The sequence below is a fragment of the Lissotriton vulgaris genome, chromosome 3_1 (genome assembly GCF_964263255.1).
Source record: "Lissotriton vulgaris chromosome 3_1, aLisVul1.2, whole genome shotgun sequence".
NCBI classification, from domain to species: domain Eukaryota; kingdom Metazoa; phylum Chordata; class Amphibia; order Caudata; family Salamandridae; genus Lissotriton; species Lissotriton vulgaris.
Genome location: NC_141689.1, coordinates 2,051,080,450 through 2,051,096,811, shown reverse-complemented (window position 1 = coordinate 2,051,096,811; position 16,362 = coordinate 2,051,080,450).

Below are 16,362 nucleotides of genomic sequence, written 5' to 3'. Positions count from 1 at the left end.
GGCATTGTGAATGCCACGCCTACACAAGCAGGTGTTCTTAATTGAGAAAGCAACGCGAGGCTCACTTTACCTTTTGTGCCACTGATGAAAGGAAGGTATTTCCAGAAACGCGTCTGGCAGAGCACTTTATTTTAAGAAGCCGGTTGTACTGAGACTGGACTGCTGGCAAGAGTTCGAATGCACAATAAATGGACTTTTTATTAAGCTTCCTGTGGCCTTTCTCAATTGTGCTTGCTGACTGTGTTTGAGATATATATATATATATATATATATATATATATATATATATATATATATATATATATATATATATATATATATATATATATATATATATATATATATATATATATATATATATATATATATATATATATATATATATATATATATATATATATATACCATCCCCTAATATGATTTGTACACTTTATTGTATGGTACTTTTATTCCTCCTTCGGCATTCGGACTGATATCCTATTGTATTGTGTATATTGCCTTGTTTGGTTTTAATTTTCAATAAAAAGATTTACAAAAAAAAAACAACTGACACTGTGCAATCCGGGGAAGAAGGGCCTAAACAGACACCCTCACATTCCCTTTTTCCCGAGGAATTCGAATTAATGCACCAAACATGGCAGAGGGGAGGACGAGGCAAGCCACCGGAACGAAGACAACAAAGAAGAGAAAAACAAGACGAGGAGGATGCAACAAGTACAGGTATAGCCTCACAAACAAGAAGCAAGAGAGGTGCCAGGAAATAACTGATGATACTACTGAATTAACAATTGTAAACCTGACACCCAGAAAACTTTAAAAAATGAGGAATCAAATTTGAAAAAGGGACTTTCATTTTGCCACATACAGAGGTATGAATATACACAATCACGGATTGATCTTTTTCTATCTACACGAAAATTGAAACTGCAAACATCTTCAAATTAAGAGGATTATCGAACCCGATACAAAGGAAAACTTCTGAAAGCATGGAATCAAGGATTGAGTAATTATCTGGTGAAGATTTAAACCTGTTACGTATATTGGCAGATGACATTTCTATCCCAGAGACATAGGAGGTAGCCAATATTGAAAGTTTTGGGATTAATCAAAAAATTATGAAATCTGGGATGAAGTGTGAATCTACATTTATTCCCAACATGGCTTTTGACACAATTGATGCCTTTGAAGCAGCGATGACTCTTGAATTACAACAATTGAGGATGGATACAATAAAGAGCATAAGGGGGAATTGCTCAAAACCAAACTTCTCATATGAACAAAAAAAAGCGATCAAAAGATCTCAGGATGACACCAGCATTATCTGCAAACCATCAGATAAGGGGGGCAATATTGTCATATTGACTAGAGGGTATTATATCATGGGGGCACTGCGACAATTATCAGACATTAATAACTACGCTCAAATTACGAAAGAAAAATTTATGGAGAGCATTGACAACTATCATGCACTGATATTGAAGTGGTCCACTCTCGGAATGCTTGACAATGATGAATTTGGCTTTTTGAATTGTGCATCCTATCTTACCAACGTTTGAGCATTTGCCAAAAATTCACAAGCATGCAAGTAAACCGCCTGGTCGCCCAATAATATCATCTATTGGGAGCCTAACAGAACATTTATCTCAATTTGTGGACATTTTTCTTGCTCCTCTTGTAAAGACACTTTCATCACATGTTAAAAACTCTACAGATTTTATTAGAATTATTTCTAACATTAATTGGGAACCAGACATGTTGATGCTAGTTTTGGATATAACCAGTTTATATACGAGCATAGACCATACTCAGGGCATCAAGGCAGTTGAATATTTTCTAAAAGGTAGTACCTTGCACTTAGCCGAACACAGCCAAATGTTAATTGAATTTGTGAAATTCTAGCTCTGCAACAATATTTTTCTCTTCCAACAGCAACTGTATGTACAATTCAAAGGTACAGCCATGGGAACCTGCTTCGCCCCCAGCTATGCAAATTTATTTGTGGGCTGGTGGGAGAAGCAGGTGGCCTGGGCTGATGACTACCAGAGATGGGTCTCATGTATAGTTGGTTCGTACCGCTATATAGATGGTTCATTTATATTGTGGAAAGGATTAAAGCAGGAGGCAGAAGAATACATAGCCATTTTGAATAACAGAGCCATTTTTAATAACAATGATGTCAATCTTCACTTCAGTGGAGAAATAAGTGCAACAGAAGTGAACTTTCTTGACTTGAAGGTATCCATAGCAGATGGAACTGTCTGAACCTCCCTCTATCATAAACCGTCAGCGGGAAATTCGATTTTAGAAGCCAGCAGTAGTCATCCGACACCCCTAATTAAAAGTATACCCTAGGGGGAATTTCTAAGATTAAAAAGAAATTGCACCAGACTAGTGGATTTTGAAAGGTCCGCGCTAGAAGCCACGCAGAGATTTCAAAAGAGAGGGTACTCAGATGAAGTAATACAATCTGCATTAAAAAAGGTTGAGAAGATTCCCAGGAAATTATTACTTAAAAATCAGATGAAAACCTGAGAATCTGAGTAACCCAGAATCTCGTCTAATTATGACCTTTACTGACAAGACTAAGGAAGTTGCCAAAATTATTAGATGCAATTGGTATATTTTGAAAACAGATCAAGTAATAGGAAAGGATCTATCGACCCATCCTAAGATCACGTATAGACGATGTAGATAGTTAAAAGACAACCTAGTGCAGAGCCATTTGGATAGTGATAAAAAGAATCCCCGCCTGAGTGATCTAACGGTCTTCTATCCCTGCACAAGATGTAAGGCATGCAAAAACAGCAGTAAGACACTGTCTTTTAAAGTTTCAGGCATGAATAAAGAGAGAAAAATTTCATGACATGCAACACTGCATACTGAGTATACTGTCTTTCCTGCCCATGCAACTTATTATATATAGGAAGCACTATACATCCTACCAAAAAACGAATCCTCGAACATGCTCGAGCCATAGAGAAAAAGGACCCTGCATATCGTATTCCAAGACATTTTGCTGAATCTCACTCCAGCAATAGAAATCTCCTAAGATTCTTTTGCATCGATCATGTTCCTTCTAATGAGAGAGGAGGAAATAGGGAACTCCGTTTACAGAGGCTGGAGTCAAGGTACATTATCGACTTGCAGACGAGAACCCCGGGGGGCATGAACACAAAAGAGGAGTTGGCCATTCATGTAGGCTAAGACTAATTGTTAACCTATCCATGAGCTCCAAATGATATTGAGTCACCCCAACAGAGCATCTAGTCTGTTTAGCTGTTGTATTTGTATTTTTAGTTGCAACTTTATTTATTTGCAATTTACATGCAGAGTCTCACTTTGATATATTTGAGGATAGAGTGCCCATATGCACATCTAGAGCTTAATCACTGGAATTTGACTATGGCACCATAACAATGTTACCCTAGTTCTAGAGATTCTAGAAAATGGGTAATTCAAGCTAATATTTGCTCATCCAGGGCTAAATCATGACCGATTTTGTGCATATTGTTTAATTATATTTTAATGAATTGAAAAAATTTAATTTCTAGAACACGGTTAATTGAAACTAATTTTGAAATGAATTAACATGTTTTTTTATATACCATAAGGCCATATTAACTCATTCAGTAATGGCGCCCTGTACCAGTCTCTAAGATTGACTTCTAAAAAGCCGTTTTCTATTTTCATGTTGAAATTGAATTGCGCATGTGCAAGTAAATGTTAAAATGGCGTCCTGAACAAGTTAACAAACTATGGCCGAGGAAGGCGCTAGCCGAAACGCGTCCCGTCATTTGTGAATAAAACAGATGAAATATGAACTCGTGAGTGCAGTGCCTTCTTTTCTGCGGAGGGGAAGTTTGAGTTGGATTTATGCGTGGTCCGCCACCACGTTAACACCGCACCCGTTCCTGAGTGCTGTCCACGCATTTAAAGATGGACTTGAAGCTTGAATATATATATATATATATATATATTACCTACTGGCGGTAGGTATTTATAGTTAGAACCTAGTTTCCATAGGAAAAGCACTTTTTGATTTGCTAGTAATGTTTCTGTCATTTGAAAAATCTTTCTGAAATTCTCCCCAAACAAAGTCTATCCAGGTCAGCTCCTATCCTGAAAGTTTGGGGGTGATTCGTCATGTGGGGGCTGAGAAAAAAGGGGAGTCCCAAAACTAATTTCCTCAATGTTAATTTACATAGGAAATTTTGCGACGAGCTACAGCCTGAACTGCTGAACGGAATTACCCCATATTTGCCAGAAAGGTAGAGCTTGGTTCAGAAAGCAACCTTTTTTTTTAAATGGTGTAAATCCATTCAGTAGTTTTTGATAAATTAAAAAAATAAGAGTGAAAAAATCATGTTCCCATAGGAAACTTTGTGCAAGGCTACAGCCGAAACTTCTGAACGGAATTACTCCAAATTTGGCAGAAAGGTAATGGCGTGGGTCAGAAAGCGACCTTTTGAAAAATGGTGTAAATCCGTTCAGTACTTGCTGAGAAATTAGAAAAATAAAAGTTTTGATATCTGGGCAGAGCCTAAGTCGTGTGTGCGACTTTCACTGTGATTGGCTGGTAGCCCTCCAAACTAGGAAGTGTTGGCAGCCATCTTGTGGCTCGGTAGAAGCGAGTCACCAGAAAACGGAGAAACAAAGGTATAAAACATGTGAAGGGGGCAGGGTAAAAAAACCCTGACCCACTAGGTCTGCTCAGGGGGTCCCAGAAGGACTCCCAGGGCCCAAAAAATCATTTTAAAAAAAATAAATCTGCACAAATTTGCGCTGGGGTCGCCTGTTTTCGCATTTTATTTTAACCCCTTCGAAGCTAATGACGAGCTGGGCTCGTCATGGCGCTTACCTGCCGTGCGCGGATGACAAGGCCAGCTCGTCATGAATAATGGTGATTTTGGTTCTTCAGCGCAGGACGGGAAAACGCCTAGCAGCCATGTGGTTAATGAGGCACTTGGGTGGGCTAGATTCCGGTGTATTTCTTAAAAAACAATTGCAGAGGCTCGCAGGGGTTCCTTGACGTCCACGCAGACCCGGAGCTTTACTCATGTTGGGAGGGGGGTTGCGGTGCCCCCTTCTGGAGTCTTCTTGTAACTTTGGCATCGTTTGACGAATCTTCATGAAATTATCCAAAAAGATTCTCTTTTTTTGATCAGCTCCTATATTGAAAGTTTGGGGGTGAATGGTGTAGAAGGGGCTGAAAAAAAGAGGGTCCTAAAACGTGCTTTCTCTATTCAATTTCCATAAGAAACTTTTCAGAAGACTACAGGTGAAACTGCTGAACAGAATTATGCCAAATTTGGCAGGGAGAAAGGTGATGGTCCAGAAAGCATGCTTTTGTTTAATTAGTGTAAATCTGTTCAGTAGTTTTTGAGAAATATCAAATTTGACAGATATCGATATTTGAGAATTCTGACATGTGATTGGCTGAGAGGTTACAAGCACCAGATTGATGTTTATTGGCTGTGAAACTAGGAAGTGTTGGAAGTTATTTTGTGATTTACTCCGTTAGCTCGCATCTCTCCGTGTAGAAGCCATCGGATCCGCAGTTTTAGCTGCGCGAGGCAACACTGGCATCTGTGTGAGATATGCCTTTAACGCTGCCTCTCCTCATATCACCAGGCCGCGGGTATGCCTTTAGAAGCCCGTCCGCCGACTCAGAGCGCTGTGAGCCAGTTTGTCGGTCCGATATCCTACACTACTCAAAGACTACTGGAACACCACTGCATTGTTGTAAACTCTAAAACATTACCCTCAGCAGGACCCACTACACCATGGGTACTCACAAACTTTCTCTCGGCGGCCAAATTTACAATTTGGTTTGTGTCCGAGGGCCGCATCGGTGGGGGGCGGGGTCAGTGGGGGAGGGGCGGGGCTAGAGCAACAACATAAAACTGACCATGAGGTTGATCACAGGTCCCTGCAGCGGACGCCTTCGTCCACTGAGCTGTCACGGCATACACACATCTCTCTCTCTCTTTCTCTCTCGGTCTCCCTCCCTCTCTATAGCTCTCTTTCCCTTTCTCTAGCTCTCTCTCCCTCTCTCCCTCCCTCTCTCCTGTCTTTCTCTGTCTCACTCCCTCTCTCTCCCTCCCACTCTCTCTCACTCCCTCTCTCTCTCCCTCTCCCTCCCTCTCACTCTCCGTCTCACTCGCTTTCACTCCCTTTCCCTCCCTCTCCCTCCATTTCCCTCCCTCTCACTTCCTCTCCATCTCCCTCCATTTCCCTCCCTCTCCCTCCCTTTCACTCCCTCTCCGTCTCCCTCCCTTTCCCTCCCTCTCACTCCCTCTCTTTCCCTCCCTCTCCCTCCCTTTCCTTCCCTCTCCCTCCCTTTCCCTTCAATTCCCTCCCTTTCCCTCCCTCTCCCTTCAATTCCCTCCCTTTCCCTCCATCTCACTCCCCATCAGTCTCCCTCCCGTTCCCTACATGTCATTCCCCATCAGTCTCCCTCCGTTTCCCTCCATCTCACTCCCTATCAGTCTCCCTCCCTTTCCCTCCCTCTCACTCCCTCTCCGTCTCCCTCCCTTTCCGTCTCCCTACCTCTCACTCTCCGTCTCACTCCCTTTCCCTCCCTCTCCCTCCCTCTCCCTCCCTCCATCTCCCTCCCTTTCCCTCCCTCTCCCTCCCTCTCACTCCCCCTCCCTTTCACTCCCTCTCCGTCTCCCTCCCTTTCCCTCCCTCTCACTCCCTCTCCGTCTCCCTCCCTTTCCCTTCGTCTCCCTCCATTTCCCTCACTTTCCCTCCCTCCATTTCCCTACCTTTCCCTCCATCTCACTCCCCATCAGTTTCCCTCCCTTTCCCTCCATCTCACTCCCCATCAGTCTCCCTCCCTTTCCCTCCCTCTCTGTCTCCCTCCCTTTCCGTCTCCCTCCCTTTCCCTCCCTCTCCCTCCCTCTCTATCTCCACCTCACTCCCTCCCCCTCCTTGTCCGTCTCACTCCCCGCCTGTCTCTCTCACTCCCTCCCTCTCACTCTCTCCCTCTCACTCTCTCCCACTCACTCCCTCCCACTCACTCCCTCCGACTCCCTCCCTCCTTCCCACACCCTCCTTCCCTCCCTCCCACTCCCTCCCTCCCACTCCCTCCCTCTCACTAACTCCCTCCCACTCACTCCCTCTCTCACTCTCTCACTCACCCCCTCCCACCCACTCACTCACTCCCACTCACTCACTCACTCCCACTCCCTCCCTCTCACTCCCACTCCCTCCCACTCCCACCCCTCCCTCTCACTCCCACCCCCTCTCTCTCACTCCCTCCCTCTCACTCACTCCCTCCCTCCCACTCACTCCATCCATCCCACTCACTCCCTCCCTCCCTCTCACTCCCTCCCTCTCACTCCCTCAATCCCTCTCCCACTCACTCACTCTCTCTCACTCACTCTCTCTCACTCACTCACTCTCTCACTCACTCACTCACTCCCTCTCACTCACTCCCTCTCATTCACTCCCTCTCACTCACTAACTCACTCCCTCTCATTCACTCCCTCCTTCTCAATCACTCCCTCCCTCTCACTCCCTCCCTCTCATTCCCTCCCTCCCTCCCACTCCTTCCCTCTCACTCCCTCCCCCTCCCTCTCACTCACTTACTCCCTCTCTCCCTCTCACTCACTCTCACTCACTCCCTCTCACTCCCTCCTTTTCACTCACTCCCTCCTTTTCACTCACTCACTCCTTTTCACTCACTCACTCCCTCCCTCTCACTCACTCACTCCCTCTCTCTCACTCCCTCCCTCCCTCCCACTCCTTCCCTCTCACTCCCTCCCCCCTCCCTCTCACTCACTTACTCCCTCCCTCCCTCTCACTCACTCACTCCTCCCTCTCACTCACTCCCTCTCACTCACTCTCTCTCACTCACTCACTCACTCCCTCTCACTCACTCCCTCTCACTCACTCTCTCCCTCTCACTCCCTCTCCGTCCCCCTCCCCCTCCCTTTCCCTCCCACTCCCTCTGTTATCTCACCCTGCCTGTGTGCCAGCTGGGGCGCACTCAACTCACAGCCGCACCCGAGCACTTAACAGGCCATTTGCATGTTAATGTGGCCTTTGTATTTCACCTCTTCTTAGGCCCCTGCAGCTTCACTCTGGCCATTGCTTGGATCGCCCGGCCGGCAGCTCCCAAAGAGCAGCAGAGTCTCTCGCGCTGCTGCAGACACTTACAAAAAAAAACATTAAACACAGGTATGATGTCTCGGGGGTCCGCGGGCCGCCAGGAAAGGCATGCCGGGCCGCCACAGGCCCGCGGGCCGTACTATGAGTACCCCTGCACTACACAAACACTGCACTAACATAAACCCTAAAATACTACCACCAACAGAACCTCCTACACTACCCAAACACCACTGCAGTAACCTAATTCCTAAAACAGTACTCTCACCATGACCCCCTACACTACACAAACACCACTGCACTGCTTTAAACCCTAAAACACTACTGCCAGCATGACCCCCTACACTACCCAAATACCACTGTAGTGCCGTAAACCCTTAAACATTACTCCCAGCATGACCCCCTACACTACACAAACACATCTGCACTACCTTAAACCCCAAAACAGTACTCCCAGCATGACCCCTTACACTACCCGAACATTAGTGCATTGTTGTAAATTCTAAAACACTACCTCCAGCATGATTCTTACACTACCTAAACACCACTGCACTACCTTAAACCCTAAAACGCAACGTCGAGCACGAAACCCCTACAGTACACAAACACTACTTGCCTACCCTAAAGCATAAAACAGTACCAGTCAGTCGGCTTGCAGCTGTGCGTCTGCGAGCCGTGGTGTACCTAGCTGTATAAGTGCGAGTCAGTTGTAGATCGACCCCATTCTATGGTCTCTGAGGTATGCAGATACAGCTTTGTTGACATTCCTCCTAGATTTTTCAATCTGAGGACAAATTAGTTTGACCATTTCCACTTCTGTCTTTGGCATATATTGGAATATACAAACACAGTTTGAGGCAAAAGCAACATCAGTTGTCTAAAGGTGTCCTTCATTAGCATTTCTAAACCTACCCCAGTCAATGTTCCTAGGTCGTTTCCACCACAGTGCACAATCATGAGGTCAGGGTGTTGGAGATGCAAACAGGTTTTAACCAAAGGCAACAATTGGTGCCACTTCAATCCTCTCTGTCCAAACCATTTAATGTCCACATTTTGTAAAGATAGGTCTAAGTCAATACATCTCTGTTCTGCGTACCTTTTGTACCAGAAAACATAGCAATGTCCTACGACCCACACTAGCATTTTAAAGGTATTGCTGGAAGGTACGGATAGATGTCTGTAGCTCATGCAGTCCGTTTGTAGAATAAGAGATATGTTTAAAGATGGGGAACTTCTGTCTTTTCCCATACAAAACGATAACTGATTGGGAGATGAAAAGCATTGTTTTTTAAAAGTAGGGTGCACATTTGGTTTGTGGAAAAGCATCTTTGTGATAGGTTAAGAAAAAGCAGTTTAAACGTGGAGTGCATATTATAGGATACAATTTGCTCAACACAACCATATTGCTACTTGTATTTGGAAGGCACTATTCGAACTTAAAACAATCGTGAACATTTAATCTGCACATGCCGTTAAATGTTCAAGAAAATGTTGCAAAAAATATAGTTAGGTTTCAAAAAAATGTATGAACTTTTAACCTGCACGTGTGGTAGAATGTTCTAGAAAGTGTGTTGATAGAATACGTTGAACTTCTCACATGTATGTGTCCTTGAATATTTAAAAAACTGTTTATATGAAAAATAAAAAAAAACAATAGAGAGAAGTTTTGCAATGTAAAAGAATCAAGGAACTAATCTAATTTGTTCTTTACATGTATTTATGTGTGGAGGAACAAAATTACAGACACAACAGCACCAGAAAGAGGAACAAGCAGGGAGTGGAGGGGACGGGGGAGATGGGCACAGGTGGCACACATGCATAAATAAGTACAGCACAACTACAGACAAACCATGGCCAAAATGAAACACACCAACAAGGAGCACAAGTCACACAACCCGCCAACATCGCACCACTGAACAAGCATAGAAGTGTAAACCACACTGCCTGAAAGGGAGAAGGGTGAACAAAACCTCACATGAAGGGACATCTCACACACAATGCAGCACACACACATAGGAAGCAGAGAACACAAACATCCAGCACAATGTTGTCCAAACACAAATATTTGCACAATCGAACACAGGATACAAATGCTCGCAAGATAGCTCAGACAAAGAACCTTTCATCCCTACAGTAACTTCTCTGGCTGCATTCATACAGGATGTGTAGAAAGGCCGATCGTGGGTGTTGTGGGATGTCTGCGACCCTGATCATCATGGATGAGATGCCCAGCATGTGGCACATGGGCGGGTTCACTGTCTGTTACGTTGCAAACAGCTGTTTCGCCCTCCCACGAGCCACCACACTTTTATGCGGTGCGCTGTTGTATCCTGGGCACTCCTACAGCACACCATTGTACTGCCTATTTATTCGTGCATGTCCTGTGGCAATCCAACCACACCGTGACACTGCCGTTTGGAAGTGGTGCATGCCACTTTACAAGACTGACTGCTGCAGCCCTTGTGGCGGCCACACCAGAACACAGAGGCACACTTACCGCACTTTTTGCACACAGACATGTCCAAGACACCCTGTTCCCCTTGCCGGATAGGCACCCCCCTACCCTGATCTGTGTACACCAGACCAGCACACGCCGATTGTGCATGCATGAGGATGCATGCGTAGCTACATGTCCAGGCTCACTGCCAACGCAGAGGTGACATGGTAATGTCTGCTGAAGACAGCACACTGTGATGTTGGAGGGCCCGCACCCATCATGCTAACACAATGACCACATAGACACACTTGCTCAGATGCGGGTTTGGTGGGCATTGGCAGTCCTGGGGTTGTTGCGATGAGTGTTGTTGCCCTCATGGGTATCTATGTATCATGCTCATTGACTCTAGGGCACCTGTGGCTGTGTTTCCTTTCATGTTGAGGTAGTCGTCCTGTTTAACAACAGCAGAAAGCAGGTATAAAATCCCTTGTGCTAATGCGGCTTATCGCCGCAATTTATTTCGCATCGCAGTTTTTGCCTTTCGTTGTGAAAGTTGTGATGTGGTTTTTTCGTGTACAGAAAAATAAACAAATTGGGCAGTGTATCTCGTCAAGATCCAGCACCTGAGTCACTATTCCTAATCAATATAAATACAATGAGATTTCTTCATTAATTGTGGGTTTGTAATGCGCTAGAATCGACTCCCGAAGGAATATCTCTGCGCAGTAGACCGCTGGGGAACCCGTCCTGGCTTTCCCTGTGAGATGGTCCCTACTGGGTATCTCCAAGGTGAAACCAGGCATCCCCGGCGTATGTGGGGGGCCGTTGTGGAGATGAGGCAAGCTAATGCCCAGAGTTGCCGAGTGTGATCCCTGGTTAGAGTAGGCACCAAGATGAGAATTATCGAGTCCGCTGACCCTGGTCCACGACCCTGCCGCGTCGGGAATTGAACCCTGGTCCCGGGCCGTCCTCTGCTCTCGGGTCTGCCGCCTCTAACCAGTGAGCCACACCACTCCACATTAATTGATTTTGTGTGTACACTGTAAATGCACCCACTACCACAGTGCAATTCAATACATGATTTTAGTATTTATAATAAATCGTAAAGATGCACCTCGTGTCTTTTTGCACGGGAACCCCTACTCTGCATCTCATTATCAGCACTTTAATTCAACTTAAGTTGAGATAAATCTAACACACTATTCAGAAGCTGATGCAAACTGCAGACAGCACCAGTATTCCACTGATAACTGCTCCAAAATTTAACACCACAAAATAACAGTAATATGACAGAGAAAGAGTCACACATCACTTAAGTAACAACCAAAAAGTTTATTGATTTTGTTGGTTTTTTTTCCAAACTTTATTTTTCCGTAAACTTATATATAATAAAGGATAAACTAAATTTAACAAACTTAACACAAAACAACAAGGAGGAAGACTCCTGTAGGGAGCATGAAAGTCGACGACACGGCCTGGAAAATAAAGTACAAAATAAGGACGTGTGTAATGCGCATATCAAAGGAGTGAGACACAGAGAAAGAGAGAAGGAAATAAAGTCAGAGAAAAAGAGAGGGAAGGAAAAAAAGGGAGTGAGAAAGGGAGATGGGAGAGAGAGTGAGAGAGATAGAAGGAAAGTAAGGAAAAGAGTGGGAGAGAGGGTGAAGAGAGGTAAGTGAGAGAGAGAGAGCGAGAGAGAGAGAGACACTGCCGCCCCTGCGCATCCATGACCAAATGATTACCTGCTGCCACCAGAGTGTCTAACAGTGGGACCTCCACACGCCCGTCCAAGCTCTGCAGCCCAGCAGATCTTACAGATGTCGCTGAGTCCTGACTCATGAATGGCGGAGACCACATCAGCTTCTCCGCGGCCCCACAAATCTCACACTTGTTGCGGAGTCCTGAGTCATCAATGGTGGAGACCACATCAGCATTTGGTGCCGCTAAGTGCAACGCAAGTCAGCGCCACGTGGTGGTAGGCCGCTGACGGCCATACAACTTAGGGTGTGACTAACCCTGTGCAACTCAGGAGCGCGCCACGTGGTGGTAGGCCCCTGATGGCCACATCAGCTTCGGGTGGCACTAACCTGTGCAACCCAACTCTGCGCCACGTGCTAGTAGGCCCCATCATCTTCGGGTGGCACTAATTCTGTGCTACTCAAGTCTGCGCCATGTGGTAGTAGGCCCTTGACGGCCATACAGCTTAGGGTGCGACTAACCCTCTGCGCAACTTTTCATGGATTCTTTATGATTGAGAGCCGTGGAGCGTCTGCCATCCAGTCACCACCGGCAATAAAGGATGTGACCTTGTCGATCCATTATATTTGCGTGTTCACATGGCCTGTGATGCATGTGCCGGATGGGTGTGGTGTGTGTGCAAACCTGCCCTCAGCGAGTGGCCGTGAGATGTTGACAACTAGACCACTGACCTGCACACCAACAGTGCGTACGCCTGCAGCAGATAGCTATGTGGGGCCAACCTCGGAACGTAATCGGAGTGGCGTGGCGTACGACGGAACAGGGCAGGGATAGCCACAATGACGCGGACGGCTCATAGTACTGCGTCTGTGAGTCGAGCGGACAGGCAGAAGTTGTCCGTCTGCGAACTTGGGTGCAAACTGTTCATAAGTCACTACATAAGCATTGAAAGGCTATTTTGTGATTCAGTGTGTCAGCTGGCATCTGTCTGAGGCAGTTCTGAAAACATACTGGAGTTCTTTCTGTGAGAGATGCCCCTTTCACGCTGCGTTTCCCCACATCAGCAGGTAACGCACCCTCTTCCAACATTATCAACATACCCCCAACAACCTTTTTGGGCCCGGAAGTGTCCCTGTGCGGTTGGACAAACAAGTATCTTAGTCATGTATAGATTTACATATAAAAAAATGTATTTAAAGAAAACAATAACAAATAAAACTGAAGGGAGTCTGGTGCTGTGGTCGCTGCCACGGACTTAGGGTCACTTTCATTCAGGACTCAGTGGTATCGGCTTGTGTTGTACAGGGTTAGTGGCACCCAATGTCGCCGGCCTTGCATATGGAAATATGCCTCACTTATCGAAGGGAGTCTGGAGCTATGGTCGCTGCCATGGACTTGAGGTCACTGCTATACAGGACTGAGGACACAGTTACACCTGTGGGATCAGCTTGTGTTATACAGGGTTAGTAGTATCACGTGTCGCCGGTCTTGCGTATGGAAATACGCCTCACTGATCGGGGGAGCCTAGTGCTGTGGTCGCTGCCACGGACTTGGGATCACTGCCATTCAGGACTCAGTATACAGTTCCACATGTGGGATCGGCTTGTGTTGTACAGGGTTAGTGGCACCCAATGTCGCCGGCCTTGCATATGGAAATATGCCTCACTGATCGAAGGGAGTCTGGAGCTGTGGTCGCTGCCATGGACTTGAGGTCACTGCTATTCAGGACTCAGGACACAGTTACACCTGTGGGATCGGCTTGTGTTATACAGGGTTAGTGGTATCACGTGACGCCGGTCTTGCGTATGGAAATACGCCTCACTGATCGAAGGGAGTCTAGTGCTGTGGTCGCTGCCACGGACTTGGGGTCAGTGCCATTCAGAACTCACGACACAGTTACGCATGTGGGATTGGCTTTTGTTGAACAGGGTTAGTGGCAGCATGTGTCCAAAATTCGAATTGCGAGCTCTGCTGCCCGCAGTGTAGACTTGTATTAAGTGTTTGTTTGCACTTGAAGATGAATTTGGTGATTGTACTAAAGCTATAACTGATATAAAAAAAAGTTCTTGAAGCAAGGATACTAAAATGATATTATATAGATTTTAGGCCTGTGATAGTTACTTGCCTATTGGACTCTGTAATTGAAGAAACAAGACTTAATTTTAATTGTGAGCCCTGAGGACCCCAATGTAGGGCAGAGGTAGCAGTCAGCAAGGGCCCATAGCCATGTGGCGTTGAGTTGAGGTGCACAGTTAGTGGCACAAGAAGCATTGAGACTGTATGAGCCTGTGATGATGTTTGGTGTGGGCGGGCCGCACTGGGAGCAATGTCTCTTGCCTACTGGACTGCGTCATCTCCATTCGGGACTCTATCTGAATTGTGAACCCTGCTGACAGCAGTGTAGACCAGAGGTAGCGGTGAGCAAGGGCCCACAGCTACGTGCATAGGTTGGTGGCCCCACCGGCTTGCGTAATTCAGGTTCAGTGGCACCACGTGATATAAAACAAGTTCTTGAAGTAAGGATACTAAAAGAATATTGTGTAGATTTGAGGGACGTTATACTTAGTTGGGATTTTCACCAGAAACTACTTTAAATTTTGTTATTTCTTTTTGAAACTTTATATCACTATTATCTTCCATCTCTTCTTCAACACCTACACATGTCAAACTGTTATTTTCTGTACACTTCTCTTGACTACCAAAGAAACGTAACTCTATATCATCACAAAGTTGTTTTATATGATTTATATTAAACCTCCATTTCATGCTGCAGCAAGACCTAGACTTATCCAGATGATTCCTCTTGACTTTGAATATAAACTTGCAGATGTCTATTGACGCAAACATTCATTCTCGATGTGAAAGCATCTTTAAGCTGAAGCTGTACAATTTTTTGCTAAGTGTCTTCTCCTGTGAAATTTTTTCCCACATTTCTTTCAATTCTTTCTTGTCAGACTTGGTATTATATGACGTGACATAGCGAGAAACAGCAATTCAGTTATCTGCAACATATTGTATGTCCATATTTGCCTTCCACATCTTCTAAATCATCGCATTGTAATCATGAATGTACTTCGATTGTTCTCTTCTTTTTATATTATAAGTATTTTTGGGTGATTTTCGAGTGATAGTATGCCTCACTGCTGACAAAACTGTTCAGTCTTCTTTGAGATGACTTATAGTGCATTGAGTTAGTAGTACCTTTGGCGCTCAGCGTGTACGTAGTCTGAGATGATGCGTGGTTCAGGGGGCCCACACTTGAACCAATGTCTTTTGTCTGTTGAATTCTGCCTGGCTTCTGTTAAAGACGGTTAGTGGTACAACGTGTCGCGGCTTGTGTTGAACAGAGTTAATGGCACTACTTGTCGCGCCTTGTGTTGTACAGGGTTAGTGGCACCAAATGTCGCCTGCCTTGCATATGGAAATATGCCTCACTGATCGAAGGGAGTCTGGTGCTGTGGTCGCTGCCACCGAGTTGGGATCACTGCCATTCAGGACACAGTTGCACATGTGGGATCTACTGTGCCGATGATGGGTCATCCTAGAAGGCCGTAGTGGTAACAATGTCTGTTGCTTTCTGGACTGCGTCATCTGCAATCGCGACTCGATCTGAATAGTGAGCCCTACTCTCCGCAGTGGAGGCAGGAGGCGGCGGTGAGATAGGGCCCACAGGCACGTGGTGTTGACTTGAGCAATGTCTGTTGTCTACTGGACTGCGTCATTTGCAATCGCGACTCGATCTGTATTTTGAGTCCTACTCACTGCAGTGTAGGCTGGAGGCAGCGGTCAGGAAGAGCACACAGGCACGTCGTGTTGACTTAAGCAATATCGGTTGCCTACTGGACTGAGTCATCTGCAATCGCGTCTCGGTCTGAATTGTGAGACTTGCTGTCTGCAGTGTATATTGAAGGCAGTAGTTTGTACAGACATACGTCCGCGTGCTGTACCGCTGGGGGCCTGTGTGGCCAAAGCCAGCGATGCGCTAAGGAGGCAGGCGGTCACGACGGTGGCCTCGTGGCAGGGTGATGGTCGCTGCCCTGGCAGACGCTTTGGCTTTCCCACAAGTAAACCACGCCCAGAGATCTGGCCTATTTATTCACCTTCCTACGCTGAAG